Below are 15154 nucleotides of genomic sequence, written 5' to 3'. Positions count from 1 at the left end.
GATCAAGCAGAAATTTACCTTTTGGGTGTTTGAACAGAAGTCGATCGGTAGATTGGCAGCCAAATGATGACGCATGGATCAAAATTCTTCCAGGCCCTGCTGAACCAGCTGAATTTTGATCCATGTATGGTCAGCTTTGGAGTTCTGGTGAGACCACGTTATTACTTTGTAAAATATTGAAATCCTATAGAAAACAGGTGTTTCTAATGCCCCATACACACGTGCAGATTATCTGCAGACTTTTGTCTGCAGACTTACCTTATCTATGTAGTGCAAGGGCCTGCCGGATTGCATACAAATTGAAAGTGTTTAGGTTTGACCTCATATTATATGGTTTTGGTAAGTCTGCAGACAAAAGTCTGCAGATAATCTGCACGTGTGTATGGAGCATTAGTGTTTATCCTTTGTTTAATTTCACTATTGTAAAAAATTTTAAAAAAAGTGTTTACTGAACTCTCATGCCCTATACACACGTGCAGATTATCTGCAGACTTTTGTCTGCAGACTTACCAAAACCATATAATATGAGGTCAAACCTAAACACTTTCAATTTGTATGCAATCCGGCAGGCCCTTGCACTACATAGAAAAGGTAAGTCTGCAGACAAAAGTCTGCAGATAATCTGCACGTGTGTATGGGGCATTAGGGAACCGTGTTTGTGTGCATAGGTGTTTAGTTGTTCCTCATGCAGACTACTAGGTTCTGTTGGTGTTACAGCAAATTAAACCAGGTCAAACAAAACAGAAGAGCACTAAGAACTCCAATAAACGTGGACTACTGTGGTAACAACTTAGATTGCATTTAGATATGAAACAAATTACAAAATTAAATCGTCATTTTAGTGCTGTGTAGATTTTGAAGGTTAATCATTCCACAAAAGTATGTTCACATTCAAAATCTTTACCAATGACTCCTCTTTTGTTGAGAAAAAAACATTCCCCCTTGGGTGATCTATGTACATCGCATGGATCTTAACGAACCTTGTTGCAGATTCCTACCTTTGGTTATTCTGAAGAAATAGCTGTTTGTTTGTCCGTGCCCATATTCAGAATGAATATGAATGGGAGTGATTTCCTAATTATCCATCATCTGCTACACTTGCAAGGCTCTAATGAGGAACATTGACATGTCTGCATCCCTTTAGATGTGATCTTCCTGTGATAATTTTGTTGCAGGAGATGCCAATAATCTGACTTATCTTAGTGCAAACTTCTGTGAAAATCATTAAGCCAATCACACAAGCAGGGAATAAGGAATGTGGGAGATTTTGGAGAACCTTAGCATGCTGTCTTGTAGGGTTGCACTTCATTGTCAGCTATAGCTGTAGCTATTTACCCTAGGAGTTGTGAGAATCCCCTAGAAATATTGATGGAACATAGAAACATAGAAACATAGAATGTGTCGGCAGATAAGAACCATTTGGCCCATCTAGTCTGCCCAATATATCTGAATCCTATGAATAGTCCCTGGCCCTATCTTATATGAAGGATAGCCTTATGCCTATCCCATGCATGCTTAAACTCCTTCACTGTATTTGCAGCTACCACTTCTGCAGGAAGGTTATTCCATGCATCCACTACTCTCTCAGTAAAGTAATACTTCCTCATATTACTTTTAAACCTTTGCCCCTCTAGCTTAAAACGGTGTCCTCTTGTGGTAGTTTTTCTTCTTTTAAATATGCTCTCCTCCTTTACCAAGTTGATTCTCTTTATGTATTTAAAAGTTTCTATAAAGGGAATCAACGACGACGATATAGAAAGGAGGCCAAGAAATCCTTTTCCTATTAGCAATATTTATGGGTGGGTCCTTTTCAAACATTATTTAGAAATCTGGTTAATCTGCTATTCAGTTGGGATCAGTAGGGTATTGATATATGATTTCCACAGGAGGAATGACAGCCGTGATCTCCCTCCTGGGACTCTGCTTCCCGCCAAAGATGCTGCGTCATTCGCTCCCCTCAAACTTATACCCACTCCCGGAATTCTGTGTGGCAGAATCTGCATTTATGGGGTAGATACAGGCGTGAGTGTGCCATTGGCTTGGTTTCCTCCACTGCCCAATGAGAACCCTCTCATGGAGCACAGTAGGGAGACTCCCCAGTCTCAACAGCTACACCTGGGAGACATGACAGCCCAGCTGAAAATCATGGCCCTGCTGTTAGGCAGCTAAGGCCCACTATACTTTTGCCTAGCACCTACCTTGTATGCAAACGGTGTAACGCAGAGGCCGGTCGCGTCTTCATGACGTCACGCGCTCGCGCATGCACAGTTCATGGAGGACACGCCCGGCCCAGTGTACCAGGAAGTCTGCGGTAGGAGCCAGCTGCATAATATCTACTTGATGAGCAAACTGATTTATTTGAGGTACTATTTAAACCAGGCTCCATACGGCATTCATCTGCATTACCTGCCGGTTTGGAGCCTGTATATATCCCTATATACCCACTTCTGTTGATCTCAAGGTAAGCTGTTTATATACAGTTTTTTAAGTGCTAGCTCTCTGGTGGTCTCTAGATTTAACAGAGTGACCTATCCATCCAGCCCACTTTGTATCCTAATATGTGTTGTTTGCTCACTCAGAAAATCTATTGTATCTATGTATCTATGTTTGTATCTATTAATTTTCTGAGTTATTTTAACCTATCTCAGCCCTTATTGTATGAGGCTGATAGCTCTCTCTCCTTTTTTGATATTCATTCTTCCTTAAACCCTTTTTGTTTTTTTGACGTAGATCCAGCAGGACCATCATTGGACTTCAGTTGTCCTCATCAGCTTTTTGCTGGAAATACATAGCCGGATCAGCCTTCTGGGGAACACTAGCCATCTTTGTTTCCTTGCTCGCCACGCAGTACTAGTCAGGTTCTACACCTGGTTTATTTTATATTCTTGCAAGCAGCCAACTCTCACAAAAAATAAGCAGACCATGTAAGTGTGTTGTTTTCTCTATTGTGAAACTATATTACTCACTTGTATTTCTATGCTTACTTGAAATATATGCAAAATAGAATGAGATGTCTCATAATTGTATTTAATTGCCAACAGAAAACCACTCAAGGTTGTCCCTGAAGAAGAAGTCACTTATTACTTCGAAACGCGTTGGGTATTTCCCTTGTAATTTGTGGTTGGTCTCTGCTACATTGTGACTTGTACATTGCTTGCATCTCTTTTGACGGTTATATGTAATTATTTTTTCAATAAAGTTTGATATTTACTACATTATCATCTTATTTTCAACCAATTTTTCGTGCTTTTAAAGTCCCACCCACAGGGGAACCCTTATCCTTTTTCTTTAACGGACAATTGCGCGGTCGTGCGAAGCTGTACCCAAATAAAATCGACATCTTTTTTTCCCAAAAATAGAGCTTTCTTTTGGTGGTATTTGATCACCTGTGCGATTTTTATTTTATGCGCTATAAACAAAAAAAGAGCGACAATTTTGAAAAAAATAATAATAATATTTTTCACATTCTGCTATATGACATTCTCAAAATTTTTTTTTTTTTTTTAAAAAATCAAATTTTTTTAACATTCTAGGCCAATTTGTTTTCTGCTACATATTTTTGGTTTAAAAAAAAATCGCAATAAGCATATTTTGATTGGTTTGGACTGTGGTTTAAGGGCATGGCAGCCCATTTTTATTAAAATGGCATAAGTAAAGTCCATACCATAGGTTTCCCACGCAGGGGTACTTCTTTAGTCAATATATCACAAACTGAAAATGCTAGCCCACCTGGCTCTCACTTTTACTCAGTTTTTCAATAGCAGTATCTCTGCTCTTTTCGCTGGTTCCCAGACCATGAACTCCACGAAGCTGGCAGCTTCACTCTGGCCTTAGTCCTTAGGCCGTCACCTGTCTCTTGCAGACACACGTGCACTGGCTGCCACCTGAAGCCTCTGACTCCCAGAGAGTATTGGAGTCCTCCTGACTTCCCATGAACAGACCTGCTGTCTGTTTGTGGTCATCCACAAAACACGAACACAGAGTTGGAGATTCCGTCCCTCCCAAGACACTATGAAATCTCCAAACTACAGAGCCCCATCTAGGTATATCAAAACCTGGAGAAAGCCGCAAAATCATTTTTCTCCACTGCACATCTACGCTCTGTAGTCCTGCACGGGGCCAATGTGCACACTCTGTGTCCTTTAAATGACCAATTTCACTGTGACAGAGTCTCCACCTGTCACACAGGGAAGGAGTTAACAGTATAGGGGATCATCAAGGGGTTAAATGTGACCCTAGGGGAGTGATTCTAACTGTGGGGGTGTGTAGCTTCTGAGATGACCATAGAGACATGTGATCCTATATAGAAGGATCACATGAGCTCTGTGATCATTTCAGGGAGAAGAACGGTCAGCTGACCACAACAGCCGACCGTCCTTCTCTCTCAGCAGGGAGCAATAGCGGGTGTCAGGCGGCAATCGGAGCCGCCTGACACACCCATCGGCTTCCCCACTGACGATCGGGGGCGGGAGCATGCCGCCGGCAGCGCGCACTCGCCCCCTAGCTGCCACTAGGCGACCAACGTACCGATACGCGGTTTTGCCTGTAGGAGCCACTCTGCCGTTGTATATATAATGTAAGCGGTTGGCAAGTAATTAAGTGAAAGCTCTATCAACCCAATTAAGGATTGTAGTTTGGCAAGTATTCTAAAATTGGTATACTAACTATCTGATATAATCATATCTGACAAAAAACCTCACATCAAGGCTTTCACCACAACAGTATCATATGTATTATTTATCTGTACCTCTATACAGCTCCTGTCATGTCTAATCTAATAGCCCGTACACACGATCTGAAAATCAGACAAAATATACCGCTTTCGAAGCGATCGTACAATAATCCGATCGTTAGTACAGAGCTTTCGAGAGCCGATCACAACAGTTAATCCAACATTATCCAATCAGACAGGCACCATGGAAATGTTTCTTGTATGATACCAGATCGTACGATTTTCATTTAACCACTTGCCGACCGCCTCCTGTATATTTACTGCGGCACGCAGCCGCTTACAGGCAAAGGGACGTAGTACTAAGTCGCTTGCCAAAGAGCCTGTACACCACCAGAGGCACGCTCTCGCCCCCGCCCGTTCCCTGCTTAGCCAGCACGTGTGACCGGCGGCTCCAATGGCCGCCGGCCACTCGCAATCTCCCACAGGAGAGGGAGAAAGACAGATGGCTGATGTAAACACAGCCGTCTGTCATTCTCACTGAAGTAGGCACAGAGGCTATGCAATCCTGCTACAGTATATAGGATTGCATGTCTCTGTAGTTACTTCACTAGCCACGCCCCCTAAAAGTTAGAATCACACCCCTAGGGACACACTTAACCCCTTGATCACCAATAAAGTTAACCCCTTTCCTGCCAGTGTCATTTTTACAGTAACAGTGCATATGTATAGCACTGATTACTGTAATAATGTCACTGGTACCCCCAGAAGTGTCAAAAATGTCAGTCAGGGGTCCGATCTGTCTGCCCTAAAGTCGCAGTCCCGCAAAAAAAAAATTGCAGATCGCCACCATTACTAGTTAAAAAAAAAAACAATAAAAATGACATAAATAATTCCCGTAGTTAGTAAACGCAATAATTTTTTTTTGCGCAAACCAATCAAATTATGCTTATTGAGATTTTTTTAACCAAAAATATGTAGCAGAAAACAATTTGACCTAAAATGTTAAAATTTTGATTTTTACATTTTTTTTGAGAATTTCATATAAAAAAAATGTGAAAAATATTGTTATTTTTTCAAAATTGTCGCTCTTTTTTTGTTTATAGCGCAAAAAATAACAATTGCACAGGTGATCAAATACCACCAAAAGAAAGTGCTATTTGTGGGAAAAAAAGGACGTCAATTTCATTTGGGTACAGTGTGGCACAAACGCGCAACTGTCCGTTAAAGTCACGCAGTGCCGAATCGCAAAATAGGGCCTGGTCTTTGAGTAGCAAAATCTTCAGGGGCTGAAGTGGTTAATCAGTAGAGTTGTCGTTGGAAAATACAATACAAATACACTACAACACATTGCATCACTTCCAAATTTTTATCCTGTTGTACGAGAGTTTTTCGTAACTCTAGTAACCTCTCCATTTTCAATTTACGATCAGCATTCAAAAAAAAAAAAACGGACGAACTGTCGTCCAATTTTCGGATCGTGTGTACGGCTATAAGGGCTAGTGCGTGGAGTGTCACTACTCAGTACATTTGAAATGTTGGGCAAGCAGTTTACTGCATCTTAATTTTTATCTTTTCACATGAAACACAATCTCAGACTGTTGATTGCAATATGACATTACACAAATTTAGAAGTTGTCTCCCCTTTAAAAATGTGCATATGTTTATATGGATAATGAAAAATAACCTTTCCTGGCACTCTATAAGCAGAACAAACTATTCCCAGTAAAAAGAAAAAGCATGCTTGAATAAGAAATTATTCATATTTCATTACTGAGAAGGCTATGAAATTATTTCCAGGAAGGAAAGCTATTTCACTAAAACTCAGCTACAAGGTAGTAGTATAAAAAGCAGCTCCATAAATATGTCGCTTTTTAGGTAGTACAAACCAGGAGTTATGAAAATTATGATTTGTTAGCTACTTGTGCCGCAATTAGGACACTTTAAGTAAGTCAAGTGATTGCATTTCTAGTTGATTGATCATTGGGGTCTCCTGCACCAGCAATCTTTCAGTTTTCTAACAGTGAAAATTAGTAGGTAATGTGAATTAAACTGAATTCCTCATCTGTTCTTCTTCTTCTAACACAGGCTAAATCATAGCGTGTATTGAAAAGACTATTCCAGATTCTTTTTTCAGTAACACATTGTTAACTAAACCACAGTATTCATAAGAAACCTCTCTGTAACATTTCAAGAAATTGCATTCAGAGAGATTGAATTAGGCCCATACATATACAAGTGACTTCTGAAGTTCATTAGTCTTCTTTAATTTCTAAAACTGTGCCCAGCTGAGTCAAGAACATACTGTGTTACAGGATCTATGTATCCATTTGCTGAAGCAGCTTGCTTAGGCACTGCAAGAAAAAAAAGTTCTTATAAATAATGGACATTTTATAGTAGTCTCTCTGAATGTCCTAATGTACTTGTTTCACAGAAATCGAAATAGATATATCAGAAGGACAAGAAGAAATTAAATGTCTTATCCTGAAGGGTGATCCACTGCAAACTTTCTCCCACAGACAAACCACACATTCTTCAAGTGGTCACAAAAACATTCATCTTTTTTAGCTGGTGTAAGTCAGGACTTGAAAAAAACTTGGTGTAAATTAATTTATTAAAGGGAAACAGTACGTAGTATGCATTTTTTCCATACATAGCTTGATGACTAAATTGAAGTTTTGATTTTTACATTTTTAAATTACTTTTTTTCTGACTTTCTATAGCCTGGTAACCTGAAGATAAGAGTTCAGTAGAAAAATTTGACTCATGGTGGCAATTGTACTTCACACATGATAAAATAATAAAACTGTATTGTTATTGTTTGCACTTAAAGTGGATCTTCAGGGAAACTAAATATGACTATGCATTATACATATATAGCTATGTAAATATATAGTGTTAGAGCTAAACTCTGGGAAAATATAAAAAACACACACATTAACATATTTGTGCATTCTTTTATACATTATGCAATGTATTTTTTAAATGGAAGCAGTGCACATACTCAAATTGGACTCGGTATTAGTCTCTTGCAATTCACTGTACGGCGGCCTTAAGGGAGAGGGTGAGATAGCTTAAAGGGACAGTCAATTGTACTATAGTACGCCTGCTAACAAGGAAGATGCTGATGGAGGAAAGAGAGTGGAATGATACAGAGAATAGCTAATCAGTGCACTGCTTCTCCTTTCACCGTCCAGTCACAGGCTGGGGTCAAAGATAAGACCTGTACATGTTAGTATACTGCAGCAATAAATAAATCAGATTTCCTGCTCTTTCAGACAAAGCTGTGTTGTGTGACTGAGCTGTGTAAATCTCAGAAGTACTGAAGTTAGAGAGAAATACAAATCTTTTAGCAGGTAAAACTGCTCCTATGTATATATTACAACTATGTATGTAGCTGTTTGCCTGAGGCTCTGCTTTATAATGTGAGAACTGTTTCAGCTGATCAAGAATTTGTAAATCTGTTCAGAAATGCTTGGGATTAACATATTTCTATTACACTGCACAACTAGGAAGGTAACGCCACTATTTCTTATTTGGGTTTTACAGCTTACTGTGTCACTTGACTGCTCATCAGACAAAAAATCACCATCACATTACTGTGTCATTATCCATTTAGCAGCTTTGTGGAAGGAATACACAGGAAGCTGAAAACCTGGAAAATGAAAAAGTGCTGTCATCTTATTGGCTAAGCAATGTGGCAGAGAAATGTGAATTGCAAAGGAAACTGAATAAAATTAAAAAATTTTTGGCAAGAAAAACACCACAGCTGTTTAAATAACTGTTTGAAGTTAAACTTTACGTTTTAAACAGTATTCTGTATACTAGGTAAAGAGTTATGGTAATTTAAAATATAACTTCATCCCTTTAAAATGGTTTTGGATAAAGTACCATGCTTGTGCCTCCATGGTAAGATTTCCTTTAACTTCCTGTGTGATTATAAATAGGGCATGATGAGTTGTATCCCCAAGTGAAAACGTTTTCGGATATCAGGCAGGTTAATAGTGCAAGGAAGGGTGCACACTGGTGACATTATTCGATTAAATCAGGTTTATTGAAGGTAATGCTGACAGTCCCTGATTACGTCACACCCTACTGATGTGTTTCACCCTGATAGGTAATAATCATGGATGGCACTCACGACTGGCACTTCCTTCCTCCCAGGCCTTCACTCAACAGATGTTATCACAGGTTACTATTGCTGTTTGTGTTCCTATTTGAAAGATTTCCTTCACTCATGTATTATGTATGATCACAGGAAATCTTTTCAACAGGAACTTAGGCAACAATAAAAGCTGGTGTGTTAAATTTGGGGTTATCGCTCTCACTCTCTTGTACTGGTCACTGGAAGTTCAACATGGCACCTCATGGCAAATAACTCCCTGAGGATCTGAAAAAAAGAAATGTTGCTCTACATAAAGATGGCCTAGGCTATAAGAAGATTGCCAAGACCCTGAAACTGAGCTGCAGCACGGTGGCCAAGACCATACAGCGGTTTAATAGGACAGGTTCCAATCAGAACAGGCAACCTGTGAAGCTCTTGTGAACTCCATGCACAAGACGGTTAAGGCAGTGCTGGAAAATAATGGTGGCCACACCAATATAGAGGTGTACTCACTTTTGTTGCCAGTAGTTTAGACATTAACAGCTGTGTGTTGAGTTATTTTTAGGGGACAGCAAATTTACACTGTTATACAAGCTGTACACTCACTGCTTTACATTTAGCAAAGTGTAATTTCTTCAGTGTTGTCACATGAAAAGATATAATAAAATATTTACAAAAATGTGAGGGGTGTACTCACTTTTGTGAGATTCTGTATTTGCCCTCAGCCTAACCTGTCTAGAATATATTGATACTTTCTCTTTTTAAAGAATCCTGAACAGCTATTTGACTGTACCGTACCACTTGTTAATTCCCTATGAGACTACCTGTTAGTTCCTTTTGAGACTTGTAGAATTTCCCATGCTTTGGGCACTTTCAATGTTGGTAAAAAGCACAAAAAGGTGTACAACTATGCCAAAAATGTGGGTGACATATGGTTAACTAAATAGCTTTGGAACTAAATATATATTGATCATTTCATATGTATTTTGTATGTAACCACTTTGGGATGTATCTTATACTAATTTAATAAGACTAGTATCTTGTGCATTTAATGTAAAAAATCTGAACAATGTCCTTTCTTTATTGTCCTCACACATGTTCAAATAAAATTTTGATCATGCATAACAAGGGATCCTTTGTCCCTAGAGGGTATGGTCCTCACAGTCAGGACATTAATGGTGAACCATCTGAAGAAAGGACTGACCGCTTGGATGAGCAATGACCGCTGTAGAAGAGAGTAAGGTAAAACCAGACAACAGCATTTTTAGCAGCTCTGTTTGCTTTTACTTCTACATCTCTAAGACCTCGTATGGGTCAGTGGAGTTGATTTACCAATGGTAAATCACTTTTAAAGGGGATTTGCCCTTTGCACATACATTTTCCCATAGTTTAGTGAATGTGGTGAAAATTCACTTTGCAAAGAATACCCAATCCTGTCCATGGAAAATTAAAAAAAACAAAAAAAAAAAAAACTGTGTTTTTGCTTGCATATGATTGGATGATGGAAGTTAGCAGAGCATTCACTAATCTAAGGGTAAATTCATTTTGTAAATTGCAAATTCACTTGAAAAATAAATAGTCTATTTGTCTTTAGTAATACAGCCCCCATAAGTAATTTAACTGAACAAATAATCATTGTTATTTACTGACATAGTTACATAGTTAGTCAGGTTGAAAAAAGACACAAGTCCATCCGGTTCAACCATAAAAAAAACAGTATTGAAAACCCTACCATACAATCCCATATACACAATCCTATACCCGCTGTTGATCCAGAGGAAGGCGAAAATAAACCCCAGCAAAGCATGATCCAATTTGCTACAGCAGGGGAAAGAATTCCTTCCTGATCCCCCGAGAGGCAATCGGATATTCCCTGAATCCACTTTACCTAAAAAGAAAATGTTAGTACCCATTTATATTATGTACACCTAGGAAAGAATCCAGGCCTTTTTTTTTAAAGCAATCTAGTGAGTTAGCCAGAACCACCTCTGGAGGGAGTCTATTCCACATTTTCACAGCTCTTATGGTGAAGAAACCTTTCCGTATTTGGAGACGAAATCTGTTTTTCCTCTAGATGTAAAGAGTGCCCCCTTGTCCTCTGTGTTGACCTTAAAGTGAACAACTCAAACGCAAGTTCACTATATGGACCCCTTATGTATTTATACATGTTGATCGTATCCCCCCTTAATCTCCTCTTCTCAAGAGAGAATAAATTCAGTTCCTCTAATCTTTTCTCATAGCTGAGGTCCTCCATGCCTCTTATCAGTTTGGTTGCCCTTCTCTGCACTTTCTCCAGTTCCCCAATATCCATTTTAAGAACTGGTGCCCAAAACTGAAATGCATATTCCAGATGAGGTCTTAATGATTTGTACAGGGGTAAAATTACATCTCTCTCTCTGGAGTCCATAGCTCTGTTATTACAAAAAAGGACTTTGCTTGCTTTGGAAACAGCAGCTTGACATTGCATGCTATTATTAGGCTTATGATCTACCAGAACACCCAGATCCTAACCTTTAGAATGAGGGCCTGAAGAATACACGGGAATACACCCTAGCTCTTAACCCGTGCCTCTTATGAGTTTTCTCATCTGTGTGAAATTTGGATAGCTACATTATGGTGGCTACATTCACCAAAAAGCAAGGGCACCTGTTAGTCTGATTGATAGAGACTTAGCTGAACACTCCCAAATGCAGTATTACAAATACTCAGGTTTGTCTGCTGGGAGATAATCTAGCCCCACTTGTTATGAGTGCTTTATCTTCCTTCGGTAATGATGACTAATGCAGATTTGTAGTATTTGTTCATAAATGACCATAACGCTACCATTACTGTTTTCTGATAGCTGTTTGAGAAAATCAAGCTGCATAGAAACAGGAGTTCACTTTCACATACTTATATTTATTGATAACAATTAATAAAACTGATATTTTTTACAACAAACAAATATATAAACCAATTACCATTAACTAGCTGCTAGAAAATATTATTCCCTTGAATAAATAACATATATTTATATACACACCCAATGCTTTTTTTGCTGAGAAATTCTATTGGACAAAACACTTTGAGGGTGGGGGCATAATGCAATGTCAGATGCAGCCCAAAAACTCAGGATTACCTGCTTTTTACAGTGTTATTGAGCAAGTATTTTAAATTTTAAGTGTTTGGTGTCCATATATTTGAATACAAAGTGCTTGATATTACTACACTAGCAGGATGATTTCTATGTTTAATGCATGTAAAAAAGGTTGAAGCGCTAAAACAATATTATGAAAAGTGTGTGAAAATCCAGTCCATCAATGAAACAAAAAGTCCAATCAAACCATAAATCCAAATGAATGACGATATTCTGTGTCAATGTAATTCAATACCAACACCAGCTAGTGTTCCTCCACCAAAGTAAAAAGTGAACACTCACCAGACCCATTTGCTGTCTTATCAGGGCAGCTGAAAGCGTGTAGGATGAAGCCAGAGAAATCAAGCGGGGAATGATCTTCTTGTCCCTTCACCGGACATACTTTCCTCAGATGTTAAATCCAGAAAACCAGTGTAGCAAATTAACAGGCAAGAGAGAAAAAAGATCTCCTCATGGTGTAGTATTTATTAAAATTACTAAAATAATTTTAATAAATTTTAACAAATTTATTATAATAAGCTGATAACACAGCAAATGGGTCTGGTGAGTGTTCCCCTTTTTACTTTGGTGGAGGAGCACTAGCTGGTGTCAGTATTGAATTACATTGACACAGAATACCGTCATTCGTTTGGATTGATGGTTCGATTGGACTTTTTGTTTCATTGATGGACTGGATTTTCACACACTTTTCATAATATTGTTTTAGCGCTGCAACCTTTATTTATATATCACTGGTGTTTGTATGTCTACACTGTTTGCAAGCTGCTATTTTTTTGTGGATTAGGCGCTGACATTTTTGTTTTTTGTTTATGTTTAATGCATGGTTTATGGGGTGACCATTTGAACTGGAGAAAAGAGTATAAAAGGAGAAAGCAGTGACCGATGTTCATAAAGCTCTCTATGACCTTTTTAGGGATAAGAGATCATAAGGTTGTAATGAGCGTGCTATACTACCAGCACTAAATGACACAGGGATAGATTATTTTGTGACCTCTATCACTACAGATCAATTATTTGTTTTTGTAAGGACTGTATTATAATGTATATATAAGCTGTGTGGACTTTGCACTTGTATATTCATTTATTGCTATTGCGGCACAGATAATATAGGAGTAAAGGAAAAATCTCAAATAATATTGTGGAATAGGCATGCATAGAGTTTTCACTTTATAGATATATTTGCATAATAGGTGATATATTAATTATTGTTTGCACCGGAAAAGGAAGAGCCGGATATGTATATACTGTAGATAATAAGACTGATATACCTGCTTAGAACAATATGTAGGGATTTAAATATCAGGGGAAGAATTTATTAAGGCAGACTGAGGTAAATGCCAGGGTGACCACTAAGAAGGGTAAAGCATGGTACTGCCAAACCAGCCATTCAACTAGGGAAATTGGCCAACCCTAGGTGCAGATCAACAGGGATTCACCAGCAGGAGTCCATCAGGATGTGAAATTCTATTTCATCAAAAGGAGCATCTAACTGTGGCATACCTTGCAGTTTTACCCCCACAGCGGAGATGGTGGACAAATATAGAGCATTGTTAGCCCCATATATGAGTGACTGAGATGAATGGACTGGTAGGATGTATTTCAGAAAGTGCACTTTCAAGCCCAGGGGTAGAAAAAACGTTTGGGGAGGTTGCTGTGAGGAAATCATGTCTCGATGAGAGGTAAGCCTTCAGCAGATAAATGATGTAAACCACAAAGAGAAATGTTCACTGTGGATTCTGAAAGTGTGAAACCAAGAAAACTTAGTTTAAATTGAAAAGTCAAATGGCTTAAAGTAAAACTTGGATATAATGCTACAGTCAAACGACCTACCTCAAGGACTTAAAAACTTAAAAACTTAGTATAGATGGATAATAGTATAGATGGATAAGTAAAGCTTGTGATGTATCATAAGCATTCACAGAGTGAGACTGACAGAAAAATAGTAAACCAGCTTTTCTCAACCTTTTTTCTCAAAAAGGAACCCTTTAAATAATTTTAATTTGTCAGGGAACCCCTGCTAAAACCAATTGATTGGGGTCGGTGGAAAAATGCCCTGGAACTATGCAGGCACCATCAAATGAGAAGTCATCAGCACCAGCTCAATGAACCCCTAGCTACCTCAGGAGGAATCCTGGTTGACAATGGCTGATATAGTCTATGATACTCACTAAACTAATAAAAAGGTGAGAGAGAACCCCCTGATTCTGACTGGATGCAGTTAGATGATTGAAATAGAGTAGCTCCAAGCATGCCACTGAGTATAATGCTTGAGTGATGTAGGAAATGGTACAAGAATCCATAATAACAGTAATGTAGGGCATGTGTAAGGTATATGCATGTGAAAGTAGAGAAAATTGTATTATTATTTTGCATAGAGTGCTACTAAAGTTTCAAGCCCTCTAACTCTTGTGCAAAGAGTTGATGAAACCGTGGAATGCATGTTGTGTTGTCTGGGTTGTCTGAGTTGAGGGTGATGATGTTATTGATGTTTTATTAATTGAATATTTGATAAAACTATCAGATTATCAGCTATTTGATGTTGTGTTGCTTTTTTAATACTTTGTAGTAATACTTTTAGTACTTTGCAGTGGTAAAAAAAAAAGTGAGATCATGTTCATTTTAATGACCATAATTTATTATTGCCATGCCAGTCATAAAAATATGATCTGGAAGTAGGAAGTAGGAAATGTAAATGTGATGTTTAAAATTACAAAAATAATGAAATTCCCTTAAGCTTATGATTTAGATCAGGGATTCCCAAACTACGGCCCTCCAGTTTTTCAGGAACTACAATTCCCATCATGCCTAGTCATGTATGTGAATGTCAGAGTTTTACAATGCCTCATGGGATGTGTAGTTCTGCTGCAGGGCCGTAGTTTGGGAATCCCTGATTTAGATAACTAAGTGGATTGTAAAATCTGTGCAACTTATATTCATTTGCACTTTTATATGTGGATATGTGGGGAACTTCAAAAGGAAAAAGGTTAAACATGGAAAATAAATATCCTACACATGCGCACTATAAAATTATATTTGTCATATTAAGGAAATTAATTTTTTCATTATGTACTCCTTCATCTTCACATAATTATTTAGTAACCGTAGAATTTCTTGCAGCTATGCCCAAGGCTCAGATGTATTATTTTACTGTCTTATAGTTCCATTAAAGCTGACAGCCTAGAGATCTCCTCTTAACACATCTCCTCTTCCCTTATGATCTTTTAGTGAATGTGTATTGTAATAG

The 15154-nt window shown here is 38.3% G+C and overlaps 1 long non-coding RNA gene across 1 annotated transcript in view; it reads left to right on the top strand.

Moving 5' to 3' along the window:
• LOC309557141 overlaps positions 1 to 10668 on the top strand; it is an 891454-nt gene extending 880786 nt beyond the window's left edge. Inside the window, exon 3 of the long non-coding RNA XR_014225365.1 lies at positions 10602 to 10668. This is a non-coding gene — a long non-coding RNA (uncharacterized lncRNA). The remainder of the gene's footprint in view (positions 1 to 10601) is intronic.
• The last annotated feature ends 4486 nt before the right edge of the window (positions 10669 to 15154 follow it).

The sequence above is a fragment of the Pelophylax lessonae genome (genome assembly GCF_965119305.1).
Source record: "Pelophylax lessonae genome assembly, chromosome: 5".
Lineage (NCBI taxonomy): Eukaryota > Metazoa > Chordata > Amphibia > Anura > Ranidae > Pelophylax > Pelophylax lessonae.
The sequence above is the reverse complement of the archived record's forward strand: the minus strand, read 5'-3'. Positions and strand labels throughout refer to the sequence as shown.